Raw genomic sequence first — 25,070 nt, 5'->3', positions numbered from 1 at the left:
CAAATATCACCTGCAAAATAACTGAATCTATCCGTCATGCCCATTCAAACTTCACAGTGGACAGAATTTCTCCTGTGTCCTAAATGTAACTACCAATTTGACGACTGCAATCGGCAACCAGTCACCTTGGGATGTGGACACACGCTTTGCATTTCCTGTTTCTCAAAGCTGTCTAAAACACAATGTCCATTTGATCTCGTTCATACTGATACGGACCTCTCCAAGCTTCCATTTAACTATGCTTTGCTTCAGCTAGTTGGAGTGGAAATACCAGAAGACGAACTTCCCCCCCACAGAAACTGTACAACACAATGCTGCTCAATACAGAGCATCCAAACGTTGTATTGAGAAGCTTGCATTGTTGTTAAAGCCCTTCACTGGTGCTGCAAATGAGACAGCTAGTGGAACAAGTAATGGTTGCAATCGGGGCTCTTTGAATAATCTCCTTTCAAGACCAATTCAGCGAAAGCTTGTGTCTCTAGTTAACTGTCAGTTTGCTGTCGCTGATGGCCGAGTGAGGGCCATGTGTGCTGCCAGAAGCCTTGGGGAAAGGACTGTAACAGAGCTTGTGCTATTGCATCAAAACAAGTCAAAGTTGCCTTCCCACCTCTGGGCTGCTATGCGGGATCGTGGTTGTCAGTTTCTGGGACCAGCAATGCAAGAAGAAGCTTTAAAACTAATTTTGTTGGCTCTTGAGGGTGGAGAGGCTTTGTCTAGGAAAGTTTTAGTTCTGTTTGTGGTCCAGAAGCTGAAGTCGCGGTTTCCACAAGCTTCCAAAGCAAGCATTGGTCATGTAGTCCAGTAATGCTGTACAGGGCATCATGCTTTAAGGTATTCATAATCGTAATGAACCAGGATTGGCACTATGTTAAGTTAACTGCTCTCTGAAATTTGTAAAATCTCCTACCACTTCCCTGGAAAATTCCTCAAAATTGTCTATTTTCCGTCTACTCCTGGAAACTCCTGGAGTTTAAAAAGGCATTTTTTCTAAAAACATTTATAACACAAAAAGTCTGAGTTCTGGGTCCTGGAATTATTTTTAATTTGGAAAACCTGGAATTCAAACATCATTAAGTTAGAAGTCCAAACCCTGTTGTACTCCATCACTGAATTAAGTTGAACTCTGCTATTTTGAATGCTTAGGAGAAAATAGTAAAGATGTAGTTACATTGTATGTACTTACTGAAGCTCAGGAATGGATGGAAAATATGATTTGTCTAGAGGTTATGGTTAGAGACCGAGTGCAGAGAGCTCAAGGTCTGTGCTTAATGACCAAGAGCCAGATATTTTTGAGTAACAGGAGATTAATCAGGAGAAATTACAGGAGAAAAGAGACTGACAGCCGATATTCTCCCAGTATGGTCCTAAACAAGCTTGGTTAATAACTAATTAAGAGATTTATTTGATGACTGAAAATTTTAGAAAATCTTTACCGAAGAGTAACTATTGCTGGATCATTCATTTATGTACAGGACAGTGCTGGTTCTGTATTTAGAGAATATTGGACCAGCAATGCAGCAATGAAACAATCTGTTTGGTTGATTTTAGCAGTTATTTATTCAAAGAGTGTACTCACATCTACCATTCCATGTACATGTGGGTCAGCTGTCAGCCCTTTGTTGCTAAAGTTAAAAAATGTTTACCATGACATTAATTTAAAATGTTAATGTTAATGCCTCTTACTGTAAACGTTTTGTTAGTTAAACCTGCGTGAGCTACATTTTGTAATATAAGAATGTATTATTATCGATGTTAATGCTAAGATTTTTCTCAGGTTGAGAGAAAAGACAATGAATCAGCTCTGTTTCAGCTAGACGAGCAGGTACAGTATGAGATTGTTTTTACTTCATTGTGAGACTAAGCCAATCTCAGGACTCGATAAAATACCCAAAAGGGCAGGGGCTCAGTTATATATGGGTTGAGACTCTGCACTGAGATTGAAGCCCTTGCGCCTTATCACCCTTTGATGAATCAGCCATCATATTAACTTCTTTTGAACAGCCTAATGGTAGTCTACCATATTGCACTTTGTAGTTCAAATTTAACATGAAATTTGAACCATTTTGAATAGATCCAACCTGACATGGTACCCTTTTGTGCCAAGACTCACTGCATAGTCCATTGTGGGTAATAACTATCCCGAGATCAGAGATAATCAAAGCACTCATTACTATTATTCACTGGTTTGGTTTAATGGTTCATGATTTACAAGCCTTTCTCCCTTAAGAGATACCAAGATCCTGTTTTGTGGGTGTGGCTTGAAATGTTTTTCACCCCTAAGAGGTACCAATTATAATGCAACAGATTGCCTCCTTTTTTTGGCTCAATACCCTAAAGGGTACTGTAAAAGTTCCTGCAGTGGACCTTTTGAGACTGAACACCCTTAGAGGTACCAAACCGCATTTTCAACCCCTAAAAGTGCGATGAGCATCCATATTCTTTTTATATGAGAGAGCCTTCTCCCCCGCCGCCCTCCCCCCACCAGGCCTTTCTGGTGTTCTCCTGTCATCCCATGTGGGTTAAACTCCGAGAAAGTGCAATCTATTAATTAAATAGTACAGCAAAACCAACCAACAGACCAGCAGGTAAATACACTGTTGGCTACACATTGACCATGATCTAATGATTGATGCACTGTACCAGAAGCTGGTCAATCTTTGAAAATGGCTTTTACTTTGCATTTGCGTGATGCTTATAAAATAAGGACTTTTTTGTCGGTACATTAAATTAAATGGTCAAACAATAGACAGCTCACTCATGATTTCTTAATTGACTTTGACAGTTGGTTCAGAACTTTGATTGCCCACTAAGAAACCTCCAGCTCATTGTCCAATTATTACTTTTCAAATGAATTAAGAAAAATAGTAGCAATTAATAATTTATGTAAAGCCTAATGTCCTCTTTTAAAAATTTATGTTTATTTTGTATTAGTGTGGTACATGTAATGGTTTGTGGAAGACGCATGATGCACAGATAATAAAAATTGCTACAGAAGCAGGTCTGCACATTTCCCCAGACCAGTGGTCCTCACTGCTGTATATGGTAACCAAGATCACAGGTCTCACATGCAGTCAATTATTGACAAGGTTTGTGAACTATCAACAATTTTGTTGAGAGAATTATGAATTGCAAACTGGATTTTTTTCTGTTGATTTAAGTATCAGCAAGTTTGAGTAACTATTACTATGTAGATTCTAAAATTAAATTTCCTAGTAAACACAGTCAAAATGTACAAACTACTAGTAAATTCTGTTTCTTTAGGGTAATTAAGAACTTTTCCGAGAAGTAAGCAGTTTTCTTGGAGTGGAGCTCAATAAAAACTGTGAGCTTCAAGGAGCAGATATGTCCAAGGACAAATATCTGAGTATATTTTTAAAGTCAAATGGAGGCTATCACTATTGGATGTGAACCTGTGAAAAACCTGTGAAAAACCTATGAATTATCCTGTGAAAAAACCTGTGAAATACTAATTTTCATGTGTTTTTTCAAAGGTTTTTCACAGGTTTTTCACAGGACGTGAAATTTTGAAAACCTGTGAACAGGGCACTTTTCACAAGGTCAAAACCTATGACAAAACCTGTGAACAAACCTGTGAAATAAAACCTGTGAAAAAACCTGTGAAAATACCTGTGAAAAAGAATCTTGCTCTGGAGCTTTTTCACAGGTTTTTTCACAGGGTCTAAAATCTCAAAACCTGTGAACAGGCACTTTTCACATGGTCACAACCTGTGAAAAAACCCGTGAAAAAAAACTGTATAATAGAACTGTGAAAAAACCTGTGAAAGATAATTTTGGTTTTGAGCTTGTTCATTGCTACATGTACACTTGCACTGTAGTGTCTAAAATTTCAAAACTGTGATTATAATAATCTGCGGGACATTTTCCAAAGTGTTAAAGCCTGTGAAATAGAATTTTGTTTTGGAGCTTTTTCACAGGGACTGAGGAATACATTTCACATGTTAAAAATGCAAATTAACCAACAGTTTATTCACATTTGCTGCAGAAGCATAATTTGATTATATGTTAATTTTATACCTATTTTGCAGTGCTATTCCAATAAGAGAGAGACTGTATGCTGCTGTTGAATTTGAGTACAATTAGAACATAAATTTCACATTTGGCTTTGATTTACCACAGTTTTGAAATAAAGGCAAATCTACAGCTTTCACACAAATTTTCTGTAGATTTGCCCACCAAACCAAAAAAAGATTGGCCTAGATTGTCAAATTTTCCATGAACAATTTAACAACTCACATACGATTTCCATGCCAACTTGCTGGTGATAACTCAACAGGTTGCTAAGTTAACCACATGCATGGTGCAGTGCAAAACAGATTTCAATCATGCAAAATTCAAAAAATGTTTCACATTTTCATGGCCTTTTAAGTGTTAATTTTTGTTTCAGAATTATTTTAAAAAAGTTTTTTTCAAATACGTTCCACTTTTTTTTTGCAGTGAAACGTCTTGATAGCTTATTCACAGCTTTTTCTTCCCAGGTTTTTTGAGCATATTTTCAGTGAAATTTCTTCACAGGTTACTTCACACGTTTATTCACAGGTTTTAAAAGTGAAATTTCTTCCTATTTTGTTCACATGTTTTTTTCACATGTTTTTTCACAGGTCTTAAAATTCACAGATTTTTCACAGGTTCTAGATTTTGTGATTTTTCTACAAAATTTAGCCCTTGCAAAATTCACAGGTTTTTTCACAGGGTGTTTCATTTAACACGACATATGCCTTTACAAAGCTACAGATGAGCTCTCTATCGGGGTTTTGATATGTTATAATGTTTGTATTAATTTTGACTTGCATTACATGTCTGCTATACTAGCTGCGTTGGCTTTATTTCAAAGCAAGATAAAAGAATTTTACCCACCTTTTTCTAGGAAAAGATGTAAATAGAAACACAACGAGGTGCTTGCTGTGGTAAATGAAAGGTCATCATTGCTCCGTTGGGCTGAATTCCGGTAAATAAAATGTGTGAAAGTAAATTGAAACAGGACAAGCAAAAGCAGTGAAGGCATCTGAAGTATTTTCACTTCTCTTGCGAAAAACGGAAGTCAAATGGTAAAATAAAAGAAGACGAGCAAAAGCAATAAAGGCAGGTGAAACATTTCCAAGTTACGCAAATGTCATCCATCAATATCAAAGTAAATATTTATCTCGATTCAAAGAAAATTAAAATGAAGAGAATCGGAGAGGCAATAAGGATGATATGCGTAATGATGAGGACTAAGTACTGACTACATTAACTTAAGATCACCTTGTCAATATATTTTTAAGAGTCCTACGCAGAGGACCTCGGATTCAGTTCTTTTCAATTTCTGCTCCAGATAAGGTAAGAAATATCTCTATCTTGCCATAATTTTACTACCGGTCACTTTTAAAAGCTACGCTTTTTCAGGTTTTAATTTTCTTCTTGTTAAGGACATTATATTTATGGCGTGTTGGGAAATAGAAAATGAATGTGCTACAAATTATTGGGAAATGCTTCTGGAGTTTGACCATATATAAACCGAAGTCTAGTTGATTGAAAAAAAAACCCGGCAATAATCAGTAAAAGCTGACTTCTGGCTATATAGCAAGCTCTCGATTTTGCTCCATGGCTTTGTCCTCCCAGATGTGTCTTTATTTTTTTTATCAAGAAGTTTTAATTATGTCAATTTCCTTTGGTTCCAAAAATCAAGCTAAGAAGTACAACACAAAAACTTGTAACCGCGATCAAAATTGCGTCGATTGAATTGTTTGAGTAAACTGTTGTTTCAGGCCGGCGTCGACAAAACCTGGATCGGATCGGACCGGATCACGGATCGGATCACGGACCGGATCACGGATCGGATCACGGATCGGATCACGGATCGGATCACGGATCGGATCACAGATCGGATCACGGATCGGATCGAGGAAAAAAAATTCAAAATTCAAGATTCAAAATTCAAAATTTTGTTGAGCAAATTACATTAGAGTGACTACTGTAAGCAGAACATTTTGTTCAATTCAGGTGTAATATTCCTTTATTCTTTTATAATATCAAGCCAACTGGGAGCTGGTCACAGATGAATTTTTTCAGGCTGTTGGGTTTTGATTGCGATGATCAATCATGTCTTCATATCTTTCTCCGCAGTTCAGATAAATGATATTTCGTATATTCCCTTGCATCAAAGGTAAACTGTCATAAAACGCGTCAGCATGGTAATAATAGGACGAACGTACATGTATGAATCGAAACACAAAAACTAAAAACACTAATAATATTAAACACCTGATGCTTTCAAACAATTTCCGTTTCTGAGACAAGTCTATACTTTTACAAGATGTGAGTTTGGAATACGATATTTCGTACTGGAATAATACGAAACAGACCATTTGTATTTCAAGGAAATACAGCTGTTTTACAAAAAAATATAGGAATAACATTGATAGTGTGAACGATAACGCAACCCGAGAATAGACAACATTTTAGGAGTTACGTCACGATTTTTAAAGTCTTTTTAGGGTCGTAAAGAGTTGCCTTTATATGGAATAAAACCTTAAAATGATCGTGTTCTAGGATAGAAAGCACTTAAGAGGCAAGAACAAATCAAAACAGAATGAGGATCGTTAAGGATGGTAAAGATTAACGAGGACTGCAAATGACGAACTTGAAAAACTAGGCTAGTTTTTTCAAGATGCGCAAATCGTGACGTAGCTCCTTTAAAGCAAGTCATGTCCTTAAGCGTTCGTACGTAAGCTTTCTCATTAACTGTAACGCTAACTGTAACGCTCACATCTGACACGAAAAAGTAGCCGAGAATTAGCTACTGATACTAACAACAATTTCAAAAACGAGAATGGGAGGTTCACGCAAGCTTCAAGCCAACTAACGTTCAAATATAACTACATCTGCCTGTTCATTACAATTTAAATAGTAGGCGCTTCTGTGGCTTTTTAAATGACCTCTTGTCATTCTCTGTAATTAACATGTCATTGCGTCAAATTCGAGATTCTTATTTTTATTTAACATATTTTAGTTTTCCACTTTTATTTTTTATTATCTTATAAACGATTTGATTTTTTTTTTTGCTTTAAAACGTTTTTTTTTCTGTGATCCGATCCGTGATCCGATCCGCGATCCGATCCGCGATCCGATCCGCGATCCGATCCGTGATCCGATCCGTCATCCGGTCCGTGATCCGATCCGTCATCCGGTCCGGTCCGATCCTGCTTTTGTCGACGCCGGTTTCAGGCTGTAGTGCACAGTCGCACTCTATCTGCTTAACAAACCCAAAAGAAAAATTGACCTTAATACCTTAATATACCCAGACGTTTAATGGAAAAAGTGTCTCCTTTCGCATGTAAAGAATGTATATTTATGCCTGACAGGTATTTTCACTGAATACTTTTCGCTTTGACTTTGGCGTAACTGACAAGCAGATCAATAAATGCAATAAAAGAAAATTTTTTAAACATGTAAAATACAGCAGATCCGAGAAGGTTTGTGGAAAAAAAAACACTTTTTTTAGTCGTTCTAACTTCAGCAGGTTCAAATCTTATTTTTTCTGCTCTAAAGAAGTGCAAGAAAAGACTGGAGATATCGCTGGAGTATACGTTTTGTGTTGGCTTTATTTTTCAAAGAATTTTCACGGTGTACTTAGCGTCTTTAAGAAAAACATTTGCATATCAAAAGCAAATTCATGTTTAATACAAAGCGGAAAAACTGTTCCGAATGAGCGATAAGTTCGAGAGGACAGGGGGAAGATCATTAATAGCTCTTGACACTAAATTAAACCCGCACTACACAAAAGCTCGCTTACAATTTTCACCTTAATAGCGATAAAAGGTATTTCAAAAAAGAAACAAAATGTTTTCTTTCCGCATTTACGTTGGATGGGACTGCCATTGTTGATAAAGGAAAGTATCAACCCTTCATTATTTATTTATTTCTCTTTGGAAAACTCAAACTCAGAATATTACAAATAAATCGATTGACGCGGTATTACGATTTCATAAGTAAAATTTCTGCTGTTTACCAAGTCTCAAACGTAGCGTGTACAGTGGATTTTCTGACGGGGTTTGTGAACTCAAGATTCATAGGAAATAGACTGCATGCAAACGTTTGCAACTTGGCCCTACCAAAAGACAGAGTACATAATATTAAAATAAACTTGGTGCTCTACTCTGAAGAGAGATGATGAAGCATAACAATATTAATGTTTCCTATTAACTTCTGTCGAAGTGCCTGATCTCTGCAACAAAACTTGCGTTGGAGGTCATCCACACTGCGTCGACGAGTGGTATGCAAAGTTCAGCACGTTTGCGAGGAGACGGACTCGGGTCCGCGATGGAAAACAATTCTTTTGTTTTCTAGTCTGTTAAAAGCTAAACTATTTCTAAGTTTTGTCGAGTTTTGAAAGATGAAATGAAGAAGTGTGTAATGAGAATTACCGCTATATATAGACTAACGAAAGGTGAACAAAAACATATCCTGAATCAAAACAACAAGATCTCCCGCATTTAGCCGCTGAGCCGTTTATAACTAGTCGTTCAATACGAATCCTTTTCTTCGGCCGTTCGAACGTTTAGCATCATCCATTTCAAAATGGTTTTTAGCAGTTCGAACGGATGGCATCATCCATTCGAAATTTTTCGTTAGCCGTTCGAATGGCTGGCATCATCCGTTTAAAATTTCTCCTTTGCCGTTCAAACGTTTACAGCATCCGATCGAAATTTTTCCATGGCCGTTTGAACGATATTTGAAACCGTTTTAAATGGCTGGAACATCCGTTTCTCATCCGTTCGAGCGAGATCAATAAAGACAGGTGGAGTGTTTCCAGTTCTTCTTTTAAAACCGGGAGTCATTCAAATGTCATCCGATTAATAACGAAGTATATATAGATCCCTATTGAAAGCAAATTAAGAGTTAATGTCGATTAGAATCGAAAAAAATTCACAAAATGTGGCCTCAAACCAAAAAACTAGTAGTGTTTCAAATCTCCCGATAATTATAATTTGACAAAAGAGACTTCAGGCACAACTCTCCTTACTTACGCTTTTATTTTTGTGGGATATTATGAATCTCTTTTATAAACCTCGAAGATTTGCACAAAATTACAACTTCCGCACCATGATGTACACCATTCTTGTCCTGAGATGATGACATGAGAGTTTCTAATCTGTAACTAGGTACTTTTTGGGGTATTTTAACTCCTACAACAATTTAATGAAGCGTACCTCTCTTTTGAAAAGACTATAAACAACAATCTTGTAAGTCATTAGCTTAGAAATTGTAAAGTAGGACCTTTTTGAGCTTCGTTCGAACCAACCCATTTAAAATTGCAATAAAGTCGCTCGTGAGTGACATAAATGAGGGCTAAAGAAGGCTCTTTTTTATTTATTTCTTCTCTTAAGGTTGGAGTTCAGTTTATTTCAAAACCAGCCAAAAGAATTTCTCCTGTCTCCCTCGAGGAAAAGATATAAATAGAAAAAGCTGTTTGTTGTTAAACACAAAGGGGACAAAACTCTTTTGGATGAGTAAATTCTTGCATTAGCGCTAAAAATTATTGGGAATTGCTTCTGGATTTTGACCACATAATAACTCAATCATTGGTGTCACATTGAGAATTTCATGTCCTAAACCGAAGTTTAGTTGATTGAAAAACAACGGCAATAACTAGTAAAAGCTGACTTATAGCTATGTAGCAAGCTCTCGATTTTGCTCCATGGCTATGTCATGCTAGATGTGTCTTTATTTTTTTCACCAAGAATTTTTCAATTATGTCAATTTCCTTTGGTTCCAAAAGTCAAGCTAAGAAGTACAACATAAAAACTTGTAAGCGCGATCAAAATTACGTCGATTGAATTGTCATTTCCAGTAAACCGTTGTTTCAGGCTGTAGTGCACAGGTGCAGTCTACCTGCTTAACAAACCGAAAAGAAAAATGAAACGACTGAAAACAAGCCATCTTTAAATTGACCTTAATACCTTAATATACCCAGCCGTTTAATGGAAAAAGCGTCTCCTTTCAAATGTAAAGAATGTATATTTATGTCTGACAGGTATTTTCACTGAACACTTTTCGCTTTGACTTTGGCGTAACGACAAGGAGATCAATAAGGTTGGCGTTCCGTTTATTTCAAAGGTTGGAGTTCTTTTTATTTCAAAACCAGCCAAAAGAATTTCATCTGCCTTCCTCGAGGAAAAGATATGAATAGAAAAAGCTGTTTATTGTTAAACACAAAGGGGAGAAAATGCTTTGGGATGAGTAAATTCTAGCATTAGCGAAGGGTAAGTTCGGTTATTTCGGCTCTCGACATTTTTGTCAAAGACTTCCTTGGCGACTAAACAGCAGAAATATTTCTCGTGATATCAATCCAGTTAACTCCCGCCCCAATTTCTGGGAGTAAGAGAAGATCTTGCTGTGGTAAATGAAAGGTCATCATTGCTCCGTTCGGCTGCCAGTGGTAAATAGAATTTGTAAAAGTAAATTTGTAAATTTATTTTTGAAGAATTTATAAATGTAAAATGAAACGGAATGCAATGAAGGCAGCTGAAGTATATTCAATTCTCTTGCGAAAAACTAAAGACGTCATGCGAATGTCATCCATTTAATATCAAAGTAAATATTGATCTCGATTCAAAGAAAATTAAATGTCAGAGGAGAGCCAATAAGAATGATCTGCCTCATGAGGGCTAAGTACTGCGTGCAATTCATTAAGATTACATTGTCAATATATTTTTCAGAGTCCAGCGCAGAGGACTTGAGATACCAGTTCTTTCAAATTTCTGCTCTAGGTGAGGTAAGAAATATGTATATCTTGACACAATACTACTACCGGTTCCTTTTAACAGCTAAGTCCTTTTAATAGTCTTGTAATGTTTTTGTTTTTAGGGAAGTAAATTTATGACGAGCTAAGGAATATGTGCTTTTTGGGAATCGCTTCCGAAATCAGGTGTTTGATTGTGTAATAGCTCGATGATCGGATCCAACATCTTGAGCTGAAGTTTCTCTGATTGAAAGACAATGGCAATAATTGATAATTAAAAGAGAACATTTCGCAAGCTCTCGATTCTGCCCTTATCTTTAATTGTCATCGGAAAAAGTGTCTTTAGTTCTTTTGACGAGACGTGTCAATTATGCCAATTTCCTTTGGTTCCAGTAAGACAAGCTAAGAAATAGAATGTAAAAACTAATGCGTGAGATAAAACGCACTTACTACGGAAGATTTTGTCTGTCCCGAAAAGGCCAACATATGTTTTCTTAAGGGTGCGATTCTTTAAGAAAACCCAAGATTGGATTCTTAAATCCGCAAACGGATTTTGCGTTTCTTTTCTAAACAGATTAATCCAAGATCACTCGGATCATGGTGCGTCAAAGGAACCGAAGATTCCACTCTGGGCAAGGATTCTTCGGTTCTTTTGATGCACCATGATCCGAGTGATCTTGGATTGATCTGTTTAGTAGAGAACGCAAAATCCGTTTTCGTATTTAAGAATCCAATGTGGGATTTTCTTAAAGAAACGCATTCTTGCTGGTCATATCTTTTCATAGTCCTAACTTACTGTTACAAAGAAACTACTTGTAAGGCCCCAGTTATATCGTCTCGGGTAACCGAGACAACCCTAGCCCCAAGGCAACTTTAGCGAGCGTTTATATGTGAAAACGTACTCCCTGTAGGCCGAGTCAAAGTTGACCCTGCGTGATTATTGATAGCCCTTATTGAATAATCAAATGTGCAAATATCCCTCTTTTTTTGAGTTTCTCTCGGTCATTCGATCACAGTGGGTTTTGCTGAGTTAATTTTCTCTTCTTTGATATGAATTTCTGCTTTAAATCCTAAATCTAGGCAATACGTGTCACTCGCCACGCCGAGTGATGTCCCGGTTAGGCGAGCCAAAGCGTTGATATGAAGAAAAGTTGTCTCGCTTGCCGGGGTTACCTTACCTGCCGAGGCGAGACAACTCGCCCACCCGAGTTGTCTCGCCCCCCGAGACGGGTTCACGATCCTAATGTAAACGGTTGGTTGAATTTTGCAAAGAAACAAGCTAAAAGTTACCTCGGCCAGGGTAACTCGGGGGAAGGGTTGTCTCAGGTACCCGAGACCATATAAATGAGGTCTAAGATATATTAGATACACTTGACTGTTTATTGTATTTCAATTGGGCCCTAAAGCTGACCAGTTATCATAAGAAATGCGATATTAGAAAGAAATCTACGTTTGCACTGCCTCGAAAATTAAGTTACAAAATGACAACTAATTTTCTGTCGATTTTTAGAATCTCCCACCGGTTTACAAACTTTATGTGAGAGTCTTTTCGTTACTTCAGATAAGTCCCTCTGTGCTACTCAAGAGGATCAAGCTAAGAAATAAAGATTCCCAAAAGGATGTGACAACCTTCGCTACTTTTACCGTCTAAATTAAGGAGGTTACTAATTTCTGCCGTGCAGAAACGAGGACAGCAATGGTTGGGAACCTCGATCTTTTTAGTGATAAAATTAAACAGACGCTTACAACAAAACTGAATCTCAGTACTGGTGTTATTTAGTATCAATTACAGGTCATTTTGAACTTTTTTATTTCACATGTAGCACAGGCACTGACGCATTCAATTCAATATGAATCCCAAGTTTTGGCTCTCAGTTGCGTTCCTGATGTCCCGGATCGGTGTATTTCAAGCTGCTGTCCAATGCCAAACAGCGGAATACTCAATTGGAGGAATGTTCCTCAAGGGCCACACCTTTAAAACAAGCAAGGTTGGATGGCCTGGAGGGTGCTATTTGATGTGCGAAGAAGAGGTCACGTGTCAAAGCTACAATTTCGTCATTGGTCATAAAGTCTGCGAACTGAACAATCGAACCAAGGAAGCGAGACCTGAAGATTTTAGGCCGGATCAGACAAGGTTCTACATGAAAAGGGCAAAAAACAGAGGTACACTTCCACTTTCCTTTCTTGCATGTTCGTCTCATTTTTCCAATCAGTACAGCTATTTTCAATGCTAGCGTCCGTGGCGAGCTTAATTTTGAGCGCGGCTGCGGATTCTCCTACCGGAGCGGCGAAACCACCAGGAGAAAAGGTGGGATGTCTCCGTACATGGCTTCGGCGCAATGGACGTTGCAAAACTATATGCTAACATCCCACAGGCCGGAGGAAGGAATCACGACTGTATGTAAAACATACGAAACATTCCACCCAAACAAACCTCCCATACCTAACCTCTACCTCAGCGAGGTGCTAAAGCTTCTCTTAAAAGAAAACTCTTTTCATTTTTAACGGCAACTCATGATACGGCAGTGACTACAGAAATGGCGGTCTCCTTGGTCAACATTTTCACGGCCGCGGTAGAAACAGAAATCATTAACCACAGCCATATAAATCCCCGGGCAGGGTTGTTCGAAAGCCGGTTAACGCTAACCCAGGATTAAAAGTTAACCGAACTATTAATTTTGCTTGTCTAAAAATGTTTTTTATTGCCCACGTTTTGTGTGGTTTAAGCTTAGTCAAGCTCAAAACTGAAGGACAAATATAATAACCAGAAAATCTCACCGAAAAAAGATATTTCGATGATGTCATTTCTCTATGGATCAAAAACAAAAAGGAAGTAAACACGTTTATAAAGCTGGTGAATAACTATTATGCATACCAGCGACCGTAAAATTCACCGCTGAAATTTCAGATAAAGAAATAATTTTGTTGGATAGATGCTTACAGTATACAGGGGGGAAAGATTTGAGAAAGAGTCTATTCTCGACGTGCGAGTGCACTTAAAACCGACAAAAACTCTCCAAGACACGCACTTCATCTCCTGGCACCCTCCAGGCGTCCGGATCATGGGATTTTTCAAAGGCGAAGACTTACGACTTCTGAGAACCAACTCTTCTCAAAAGCTACATTTGAAGAAACATTACACAATTCAAACGCGGATTACGCAACAGAGGTTGCCCACTGCAAAATAAACAAAGAAGACCCAAAAGAATTTTGCAGTTTGTGACAGAATATCGCCCATCTTTGCCTAATCTTAAGAAAATATTCTTATGAGTAAATGGCATTTAAAAGAAAATCAGCCCTTGCTAAGAGAGTTCTCTAAAGACCCTTCCCTGCTTTTATACAGAAAAGGGAGATCTTTGAAAAACGTCCTTCTTTAAAGCAAAGCTTTAGAGGTCAAAGTTTCTTCTTTTCAGTAGGAGTCGTGTTTGGCCTATCAACCATTTGTAGCATCAATCCGGAACAAAGCACTAGCATGTAAAATCCCAAAAAACACGTAAGCGTTTGCCTGAAATTAACTCAACCAATAAAAAGAATACTTTCCAACATCGTCTAACGTACATAAGAGGGTTACGAATAAGGTTTATCTGTTATTAGCTCTTCTTGTTTATAAAATTACTTGAAGCAAAATTACTTTATCTCAAAGTTACTTTATCTTTTCATTTTATCTCACAGTCCCGCTTGGTTCCATTCAAGAGCTTCCTGCTGAATCATGCAGTGAGATCAAGGCCAGTGAAGGAAATGAGATGGTTCACGGGGATTACTGGATATACTCTGACGAGAATGATCAGAAAATCCTGGCTCGCTGTGAAGGTACGGCCTTTTAGTTTATTGATAAAGAAGTTTAATTAACCTTTTAGCACCTCCAAAAAATTTAAATTTGCAAGAGACCGGAGTAGCTCAGTCTATTGATCGATCAACCAATAAATTTTGAGGGCAAACAGCCTTTTTGTTTTCAACGGCACAAGTATAAATTAAAGCGTCCAAAACAATCCAGAGGTGAGTGCTGATTGGCAGAAATATTGAATTTTTGTCCGCCTGTGGGAGCGATCGGTAACGATCTTAACCTTTGTGTTTAAAGAAACTGGTTTTACCTCTGAAAATTTCCCTCAATATACCTGGGACTTGATGCTAATGAAAAAAAAAAAATTCAAATTGTGTCATGTTAGCAGATGACTTTAAAAAAGATTTATAACATTGATCTGATTGGCCCCTGAGCCTTAATGTTACGAGTGTGCCACAGGATCGCAACGTAAGACATGGATGCAAATATTTTTCTCTGAAAATTCATTTTAGAGAACTGGCAGAAATTAAACACAGAACTCGTTTGCTTTGGGGCGCTAAATGACCAGTACGGCGCCTTTAACATCACGAAGAGTGGACTTCTCAAGACGATGAAGCTCATCCGCAAGTCGGGCTCGGTCAGATGCAACCCGAGATACCCGGAATCCTTCTGGGGCTGCTCAAATGTACCATGGTATGGCAAGAACAGCTTACAGACTATCATTACCAATGCAAAGAAAGAAGCCATCCTGCCACCTGCTGGAGACCTGAAATTACACGGGTGTAACAACAAAACACATTTTTACAGTCTTAATGGAACTACCCACACATCTCCTGAGCTCATTTTCCCGGACCTTCCTAACAAGCTGCCTGTGTCACGCAATCAGGAGTTGCAGATATGGTACGGACAGGATTGGAGGGATTGTAGTGAAGATAACAACGATAGCGCAACGTGTGTTGATGTGTATGCGTGGTACGCTTTAACATGAGTATCTGACTTATCCGAAGCAGTAAGTGCTTATAGCCACTGAAAAATTAACGTAAACGCTGCTCATATTTATCTTCTCTTGTATTGAACCTTGTAACTTAGCGCATAAATGCAGGAAGACATTCACGGAATGGAATGCTAAGAATTGTAGAAATATGAAAGTAGCGTCGAGCAATTACCAAGACGACGAAGCATTGTATGAACTATACTTTTTTTACCTGGCTGTAAGGGCTAATGTAGTAATTACACATCTAGGCTGTCACGAATAGTTTTTGAAGCTCTACTCTTTCTTCAACAGCATTCTCATTCCAAACTACAGTACATGTATCAAACATTAAGTATAAATAGCAATAGTTATCGGAATGTATGTTAATTAGTTTATACATTTGCATTCTTTGTATCAAAATTTACTATTCTTGCTGTTAAAAATATTAAAAAAAGATGTTGAATGTTTGTAGTGCTCGATGCGCTTAGCTACAACTACCTACAGTTCTCAGGCATGCCACTTAAGGAAAAGCACATTTTTTTCCAAAACTTTCTTTTTTATCCATAAATCTGTTCAACTGACTTAAGTCTCTAACGAGCAACATTTGGGCCGGTAAATGATCTTATGCATTTTAGCTTAACCATAACAGGCTTAAAAATCCCAACAGGTGGGAGGCACTCCATTTGGCTATTTACAAGCATAACAGAGGAGTTGAACTAGGGTCTGTCGGAAAGCAACTCCAGCTTTAATAGTGGTCAGAGCGAGACTTGAGCCCGCGACCTCCGGATTTCAAGTCCGGCGCCCTAACCACTCGGCCACGCTACCTCCACAGATGTTACAAGATGCCTTGTCTCCAGGTTGAAGTTCATTTTCGTGGACAGGTCTGCTATCCTGTAATGCATGTACCATAGTTTTTCCAGAGCACTGACTTCGTTCAGGCTCTAATACTGGTCTCCTTCACCATGTGCAAATCTTGACTGGTAACCCGCCTCCTGGCTGAAGAGCTGGCGAGTGCTAGACAAGGATTTAAATTTACTGATTAAATATCGGCCGTTTAGCGATTGAACCGTTGTTGATGTAATGTTTAAGAAAGTACCTGTAGTCAATATTTTAGGTTCGTTAGTAAAACTAGTTACAAGTTGTGATTTAGCTCTGTATTGACGTGGCAAAAGCATAATCTATATTGAAAGACCAACCTTTCTAGAACTTTCTTGGAAAAAACATGAAGGCGTGACTTCACCGCGCTGTAACATCACTTTTCATTGAGTGTTTTCTTTATTTGGAAATTTCACTACGTGTTTAGCTGATGCGATTGACAAGCAGCCGTTACTATACAACAACGCAATAACAATGGGCGAGGGAGGAGGGTACTTCCGTATATTTGGAGTAGGTGCCGCGAAAAGTTTTACTGAACCTCAACCCAAAGCCCTAAGAACGAGGTTGACTAAACCCCGACCCTATTTGAAGACGATCCAATTGAAAATTGATACCCTATTTAAGGCCCAAACCAAGAGGAAATACAAACCCAAAACATGGCACCCTGTTCAAACAAAAAAACAAAAACTAAGAATGGCCTGAACAGGTCAACTTTATTTTGTTTTGGTAACATTGGAAGTTAAGTATCAAGCAGATAATTTGTTTTTCGTTTCGCTGGAAATTTACGCACTTGAATTTTAGTTAATATAAATTATACCCTGTCTAAGGATTAGGCGGAAGGTGGGAGATGATTGACAGTTAAGGCTTCACATCGGACGGCTCTCAGTGAAAAGCCTTTCCCGAAGATGGCAGCTTTCTATTCCATGTCAGTGTAACTAAACCGACCGCGGATGAACGGATGAAGAATAGGAACGTGAAGGAAGACTATCTTCCGTGATGTATGTGGAATTTCGAGGCGATTAGAGCATTTGGAGACCTTTCCCTTCAGTGGACTCGTTAGGCTGGGATCACTCAGTACCCAAACTTTGGAAAGGGTATCCAGAGGACAAAATAGTGAAGCTGACTGAAACCATCTAAACGTCCATAAATTGACCCATAACCGGTAGGTGAGAGAGCTTCCTGTAATAAAAATTATTATTTATTTATTTATTTATTATTTACAAACCTTCCACGCCAAACAAGGAAACATGCCTCAAGCACGGTACGTATATTTTATTTATACTCCTTCCTGTCTCTAAGACTTAAGAATAGGACCGTTTTTCCTGGCCATACAAATTATTATATTTCAACTGTTTTGAGACTTCAGTATTACTGCATTGTACGGACGCTCAGTTTGCGAGCTTGGGATAACTGTGTTTTGGACCGCATGTGAGGCGAACATTGTGATGCGGTGATATCTCGAAGAAAAACGAAGGCCTACCTCGGTAAATGCCATGGCTTGTAATTCTTTCGAATAGCTTTTATGCTGAATGTGACGTGGATCTTTTGGTTTTGCCCGGTTTTCTCTGACACTGATATTTGAATCACTTTGTTGTGCCAGCAACGCGCAACTTTGGGTTTCTTCTGCCTCGGGAATAAACTAATTTGTTTATACTTGACTAGAATAACCAAGGTCTTGGTAAGTGATATCAGCTTCAGCTTTCAGTTTCGGCTGATGAAATAATTGTTTGTTATTGGTGAATAGCAGACCACGCAAAATTTGAGATCCTTTCAGTTTCAGATTTGCGTCAATTGATTAATTGACGAAAACACAAAACGTGAGAAGAATCCTAATAAAAATGATGCAGGAAAACTGAGCAATACATTTCGTGTCTCGTTTGTCAGAAAATAAGGATTCAAAACAGTGAAAATCTTGGATAAAACGTCGGCGAAAACCTTTTCATTTCTGCTTCGGAAATTGGTGAGAAATGTTAGATTAATTTTGAAATTCGTATGTCGGCCATAAGTTGTGGTACGGTCCTATTTCTTAGAATAAGTTTGCCCGCGTTTTTTCAGGAAAAACATGTCACTACCAAAAACTGATTAGAGATGAGTAAACTTTGGTGAGGAAGAAGACAAGGGAAGAGGAAGAACGGTTATCTTTATCTATGTCAGAGATTTCTTGGGCGAATAATGATATGAAATATTTCTCGCGATATCAATCGAGTTTACCAACACCCTAAATTAATGGATTAACAGATCCGGCTAAAGCAACATGTAACTTTTGTCTTAGGATGTCGGGATAGTTTAATGCATCTTCGCCTGTAATAATAGAAGTTTATTGAGTTAGGGTTTCTTAATATCAAGAATGATCGAGAACAAGTTGAGTTGAAAAATATCAGAAAAAGAAAACTTGAGCTTTTCGTTGAGACAAAGAAACTTGTTAACATCAGCAGGTGGCCGCATTAAAGGGTCCAGAGCGTAGAGCACACGGGAATCTAAAAAAGTGGGTACCCGAGTTCTTCTACTTTTCAGTCTGAAAGAAATATCAACATAGAGTTCTAAGAAGGTATACTAGAACCTGCCGGATGCGAGGAACCATTCTATTAGCTTTCCTTTGTTGCCCAATATTCTTTTCGGTTCAAATTGATATTTACTTTGATGTTAAATGGATGACATTTACGTGAGTTCCCCTTTGCCAATATAGTTAGAAATACTTACTCTGCCTTCACTGTTCTTCCTGTTTCATCTTTTCTTTATATTTTTCATTCACCGGGCATCAATCAATTACGAACTTGTTCGATTATTGATCGAACATGAAAGCATCGCTTAAATAGTTTTATGGCCTTGAGTATCTGTCAACAACAAAGCTGCCTTCACTTCTAGAACGTGTCAGATGTAATACACTTGGCTGGAAAAATGAAATATTTACAACACATGTTTAAAGAATGACAACAGATTTTGTTGAGAATTTTAAAGTGATGTGTTAACGAAGACGTCATCACCACCCTTGACGCGCTTGCAAATTGTGTTTGTAAAACAATGTTATAATTGAGTGGATTACGTACAAGAGAACGAAGTTCGCTTCATTCAATGTCACTGATATTTTAGTAGCTAGCAGCAAAGACGGAAGAAGAAAGTACCACAGAGAACCTCTGGCATCAGGCTGTTTGAAGCACCTCCGCAAAAATAAGGTACAAAATGACACATAATTTTTTATCGATTTTTGCAATCTTCAAACGTTCCCTTGAGCACATACAAGTAGCGAATTGGGACCTTCTCGTTACAGTAGTGAATGTGATGCGTGCTATTAAACGGGATCAAGCTAAGAAAAATAGATTCAATCCATTCTGTCTAAATTAATCATGTCATTAATTTCGTTCCCGACAAAGGAGAGCGATGGTTCAGAGCTGCAGTCTTTTAGATGCTAACAAGAACATGGATTCTCCATGGCAACTAATTAAGATCACTAACATGTCATTTTGAACGTTTCTATTTCGCTTGTAGCAAAGTCACTGAGGCATTCAATTCAATATGAATACCAAGTTCTGGCTCTCAGTTGCGTTCCTGATGTCCTGGATTGGTGTATTTCAAGCTGCTCTCCAATGCCAAACAGCGGAATACTCAATTGGAGGAATGTTCCTCAAGGGCCATACCTTTAAAACTAGCAAGGTTGGATGGCCTGCAGGTTGTTATTTCATGTGCGAAGCAGAAGTCACATGTCAAAGCTACAATTTCGTCATTGGTAAAAACCTCTGTGAATTGAACAATCGAACCAAGGAGGCGAGACCTGAAGATTTCAAGCTAGATCAGACAAGGTTCTACATGAAAAGAGCAAAAAACAGAGGTATACTTCGATTCTCCTTATTTCTTTTTTTACCCTTTTACAACTCAGTCGCGTTAAATGCTATTGCTTAGCATGTGTAGCTGGCTTTGTTTCAGTAGCGCGGACTCTCCAATGGGAGCGGGGAAGCCGCGAGGAATGATGGGAAGCAGTCAAGCTGAAATGTTTTTTTCGTGGCTTAGGCAATTCAACAAATTGTTATACTCGTAGTAATTAAAAAATATGAGTGCGTTCGACCCCGTCTCTTTAATATATATACCTTATGATTTCAGTAGCTGACTTTTAACCTCTGTCTATTGCTAAATTTTACAAAACTGTCTAATTTCTTGCGCGCTGATTGGCTCATTTTTACCATCAATAAGAGTACAGACGGATAAAATTTTAATTTATGCAAGCTTTCAAGTTCAACTTCCAGCTGTCAAACTGTTAACTTTTTAACCAATGACATTTTATGGACTTTTTCAAGTAACCAATCAAAAAGGGAGAAAAGCTATTGACAATGCTCGCGTCATTTTGAATAACATTCACTTATCGCTTTGTTTACGGCAAATTTACGGCGTTTAGAGCGGCCATTTTGGGGTCTTGTTATTGTAAAAAACAAATTGACGTCAGTTTTTTATGCGTCAGTCCTCTTATTGATGATAAATTTCGTCATTACATTGTCAAAGTTTACTGCGGAACCACGAGCCGCAGGCTCGTGGTTCCACAGCCACTTTGACAATGTTATGACGCAATTTATCGCATAAAAAACTGACGTCAATTTGTTAAATCAACATTTTTCATCAGCAACCGAGGTTTTACATGCAGATATATTATAGTGTTAAAATCCATTCCAATGAAGTCAGTGAAGAGGTCCGCTGTGTAAAATACGATTTGTTGATACGTGCGTGGGCGCCTGTTTCCATAGACTCACAAAAATATTTACAAAAGCCTTCTAATTTCGTGCTAAATATTTTCACGGGTAATGTTTAAGCGTAAAAGCTAATTTGGAAATGTTTACTTTTTACGTACATTATTCTAAGCTGGAAGCACAAATATAAGGAAACTTTTGCAATCGCGAGCAGTCGTTTATCATCAGTCGTAGCAGCATTATGGTTAGGAACTTCATCTGAGTTAGACAAAGAAGATAAAGTTTTCTTCTTATAAAGTTGTTAGCCGCTACGTTGATATGACGGAGCGAGGTTAAAACAATCTTTTATTAAACTGGTAACACTGATTACTTGAGGTAAAATTTCTCGTATCCAACTAACGGTTATCAATACGTCATATGTGATCATGAAAAGCAGCCTCGCACCCATTTCTTCGTCGGAAGTAACAAATATTACACGAGACAATACTCCATTTTCGTGATAAATCAAAATTCTAACATGATTCCGAAGCTCTCTGCCCAAAATTCAGATAATTCTAATATTTGATTTTTTTAATTTTCAGGTGGCTCTGATCCCTATGTAAATATTTTTTTCAAACTTTGCCAAAAGTTGCGTCTTATCATGCTTATTAAAATTTGACAATATAAAAAAATTTCACCATGCCGTTTTTTAATTATAAGTTGCTATGGTAATCTATTTTGTCACGAAAATGACAACAACGTGTTCACTAAAGATAGGGCAGTTTTTTGATACCATGATTGTAGCATCAAGTGATAAAGATTGGTTATAACGACCCATCAAAATCTAAGTGCTGGAAATTGTTTCGAGCCACCTTAAGCTCTTCTTGTAAACATTTGAAATAAAATTACTCCTGATAGATCTTTTGTTGTATCACACAGTTCCTCTTGGCTCCATTCAAGAGCTTCCTGCTGAATCGTGCAGTGAGATCAAGGCCAGTGAAGGAAATGAGATAGTTTAAGGGGATTACTGGATATATTCTGATGGGAATGCTCAGACAATCCTGGCTCGCTGTGAAGGTACAGATTGTAGCTTTAATTCGCCGGTACTCATTAGTACACCTGGGTAGAGAGAGGCACGCTGAGAGTTAAGTGTCTCGTCCAAGAATGCAGTACAAGGTCCTCGGCCAGGGCTCGAACACGGACCACTCGATCCAGAGACGAGCGCACTAGTCATGAGGCCACAGCGCCTCCACAATTCGGTCCAGCGACAAAACCAAATTCGAACCGAGCAACAAAATGTCAATCCGCCAGCTCGTAGCCTGCGAGCAGGCTCACCTTTGAGTCACACGCGCGAGCGGCGAAGAGCAAAGCGAACCGATGGAGTCTGGTGAAGAGGCGCCAAGAAAGTGAGCCTGTCCTGATCTCTGTAAGTTTTTCATTTCTGCTTCGTCTGAGCGAAGTGAAATACCATTGGTCGAAAAGCGGGAAAGGCGAGAAAACTGTCAATTTGTTATGTTTGATCAGGAGCGATTAAATCCCCATGGAGTCGCTAATTTACCGCACAATAAAAAACAAGTCTTCCACATTTGGAGTCAGTATTTCTGGTTAAATTTCAAACTAAAGAGGGAGCAGGATATAGCAGTTGAAAGTATGTTAATGAATCAAGACGTACTTGTCCTGTTGCCGACTGCATATGGGAAGAGTTAAATATTACAAACGCATGTGATTGCAATCGGACAACGAAACAACACGAAGGCGTTTGCCCGTTTACCAGCATCGTCAAAGATCAGATTGCCAAAGCAAGATCATTTGGAATCAAGTGTGTTTCCTTAGTAGACATAAACTTTGACAGTTTTTCTTCGGCAAAACTTTATCAACAACGGATATCGCGCCCATCCGTTGCTTTGAAAAAAATTTACAATTTTCCCGAGAAATCTGAGCTGCCAAAGGTCATACTTCCGGTGAAAATTAATTGACGTATTCTTTTCTGCGGTTTCCGGGATGGATTTAAAAATTTGCAGAGATCAGAGCAGGCTCACTTTCTCGCCTCGCGGCTACCCCGCGCGCGCTTGTACTCCAACGTGAGCCTGCTCGCAGGCTAGCCAGCTCGGTTCAGTTGAGACATCAGCGGTCTAGCGACTACAATGTTTTCAAACAAAGTGTGCATGACCTAACTCTAAAACTAGTGGCAAGAATGTAAGAATGTGTTTAAAAACCTATCAATGCAGAGTGTCTGCGCTGAGTTCAAATTAATATGTTTAATTGTAGTATTGTTTGTGTGCTTTTTAAGTCAGCAAAATTCAAATGTATTTTTTGTTTGTTCCAACCGGGTATTCACAATGCTCAACCATGATTGGTGAGATTACGAGCAGACTCAGGCCCTTATTGCTCAAACTCGTGCTGTGATTGATTGAACTCTCTCGTTGCTCTGAAATAAGAAGTGCGTAGTCGATCAACCAAACAATCTAGGGGCAAGCAGTATCTTTGTTCTCCAGTGGCATAACTGGGTTAAATGAGCTAAAAGGGTTTGGAATAGGATCCAGATGTACGACGCAAAACAAACTCCTGATGACCATGAACGTGTCTGTTGGAAAACCTCTAATTGAACGATCCAGCAGTACTTACTCTTTACTGAGCTCTTGTTTTGCCTAGTTAGAGCGCCTCTGATTGCCTTGATGTATAATTTGGTCGATTCTAATCACTTTCCATGTTAAATACTTTTTTTACCATTAGTATTGTATATTTTTTAATAATTTTTTTTTTAGGAAACTGGCAGAAAATAAACAAAGAGTCCGTTTGCTTTGGGGCGCGAGATAACCAGTTCGGCGCCTTTAACATCACAAAGAGTGGACTTCTCAAGACAGTGAAGCTCGTCCACAAGTCGGGCTCGATCATATGTAACCGAAATTTCCCTCCATCCTACTGGGGCTGCAGTACAAGCCCCTACTATAGCAAAAACAGCTTAATGACTATCATTACCAATGCAAAGAAAGAAGCCATCCTGCCACCAGCTGGAGACTTAAAAGCTGGCGTTGAAAACAAAAACCACTTTTACAGTCTTAATGGAACTACCCACACATCTCCAGAGCTCATTTTCCGCGATCTTCCCATTCAGGTGTCTGTGTCACGCAATCAGGAGCTGCAGATATGGTACGGACAGGATTGGACCGATTGGAGTGAAGAGAATAATAGTGGAACAACATGTGTTGATGTGTATGCGTGGTATGCTTAAAATCACATGAGCCGCTGACTTATCTGAAACTGTCAAAGCTAAAAAGTTAACTGAAGTTTAATTTAAACACACAATAAAAACGTGAACGTAAACTCGACTCCTATTAATCTTGACTAGAATTAAAATCTTGTTACTTTGGGAAAAAAATGTTTTAAGTCACTAAAAAATATTACATAAGAATCTTCGTTTACAATAGCATATTAAAACAATTCAGACTTTGATTAAGCTGCAAAAATATAAGTTCTGAATGTTGAAAGGGCATAGATAAAACACGCATTGTATGTGCTGTCGTTTTTATAAAATTTCGGCCAGCGCTAAGGGTGAATACAAACCAATATTAACTACAGTAGTGCAAGGGTGCTAAGAAAAGTTTGTAAGTTACACATATTTACAAAAAGTACTTAGCTTATTCAAGTCAAACATAAAGCATAAGTAACTGTAGACACTGGAATGAATTTTAAGCGGCTCGTATTTGTTAGAAAAATATACATTACTTGTCTCGCTTTTCAGTTGTACCTGTGTACATCGTGACCTACGTCTTAAGGCTTTTCGCCTTTTCTTTTTATCCTTTTCTGATCTTTTTGCTGCAGTGGTGGACCTTCTTCTGGGCTTGCAACCAGTGGAACAATTCCCGAGAAAGCATCATCGAGACGGGCAATTCTCACAACGGAATAGCCAAGTGCAGTTGAGGGAAAATTTGCTCAAGCTTTCAATGAAATTTCTAAACATTTTCGTACATATTTAATTGTCTTATAATAATTGACCCAATCACTCTGATCTGGGTATCATTGGAAACTGGATCTTTTCCTCCTTCA

The 25,070-nt window shown here is 38.3% G+C and overlaps 2 pseudogenes across 2 annotated transcripts; both read left to right on the top strand.

Annotated features, from left to right (window-relative positions):
• Positions 1–2,859, top strand: LOC145470128 (roquin-1-like; annotated as a pseudogene). The gene is made up of 2 exons (XR_014042436.1): positions 1–831; positions 1,775–2,859. The product of XR_014042436.1 is annotated as a roquin-1-like (transcript).
• A 7,265-nt stretch (positions 2,860–10,124) lies between these two features.
• LOC145470486 (uncharacterized) lies at positions 10,125–24,404 on the top strand (annotated as a pseudogene). Its single transcript, XR_014042494.1, has 5 exons — positions 10,125–12,904; positions 14,414–14,551; positions 15,035–15,466; positions 21,963–22,100; positions 23,789–24,404. The product of XR_014042494.1 is annotated as an uncharacterized LOC145470486 (transcript).
• The last annotated feature ends 666 nt before the right edge of the window (positions 24,405–25,070 follow it).

The sequence above is a fragment of the Orbicella franksi genome, chromosome 15 (genome assembly GCF_964199315.1).
Source record: "Orbicella franksi chromosome 15, jaOrbFran1.1, whole genome shotgun sequence".
Classification (NCBI taxonomy): domain Eukaryota; kingdom Metazoa; phylum Cnidaria; class Anthozoa; order Scleractinia; family Merulinidae; genus Orbicella; species Orbicella franksi.
This window is presented reverse-complemented; position numbering and strand designations above follow the sequence as displayed.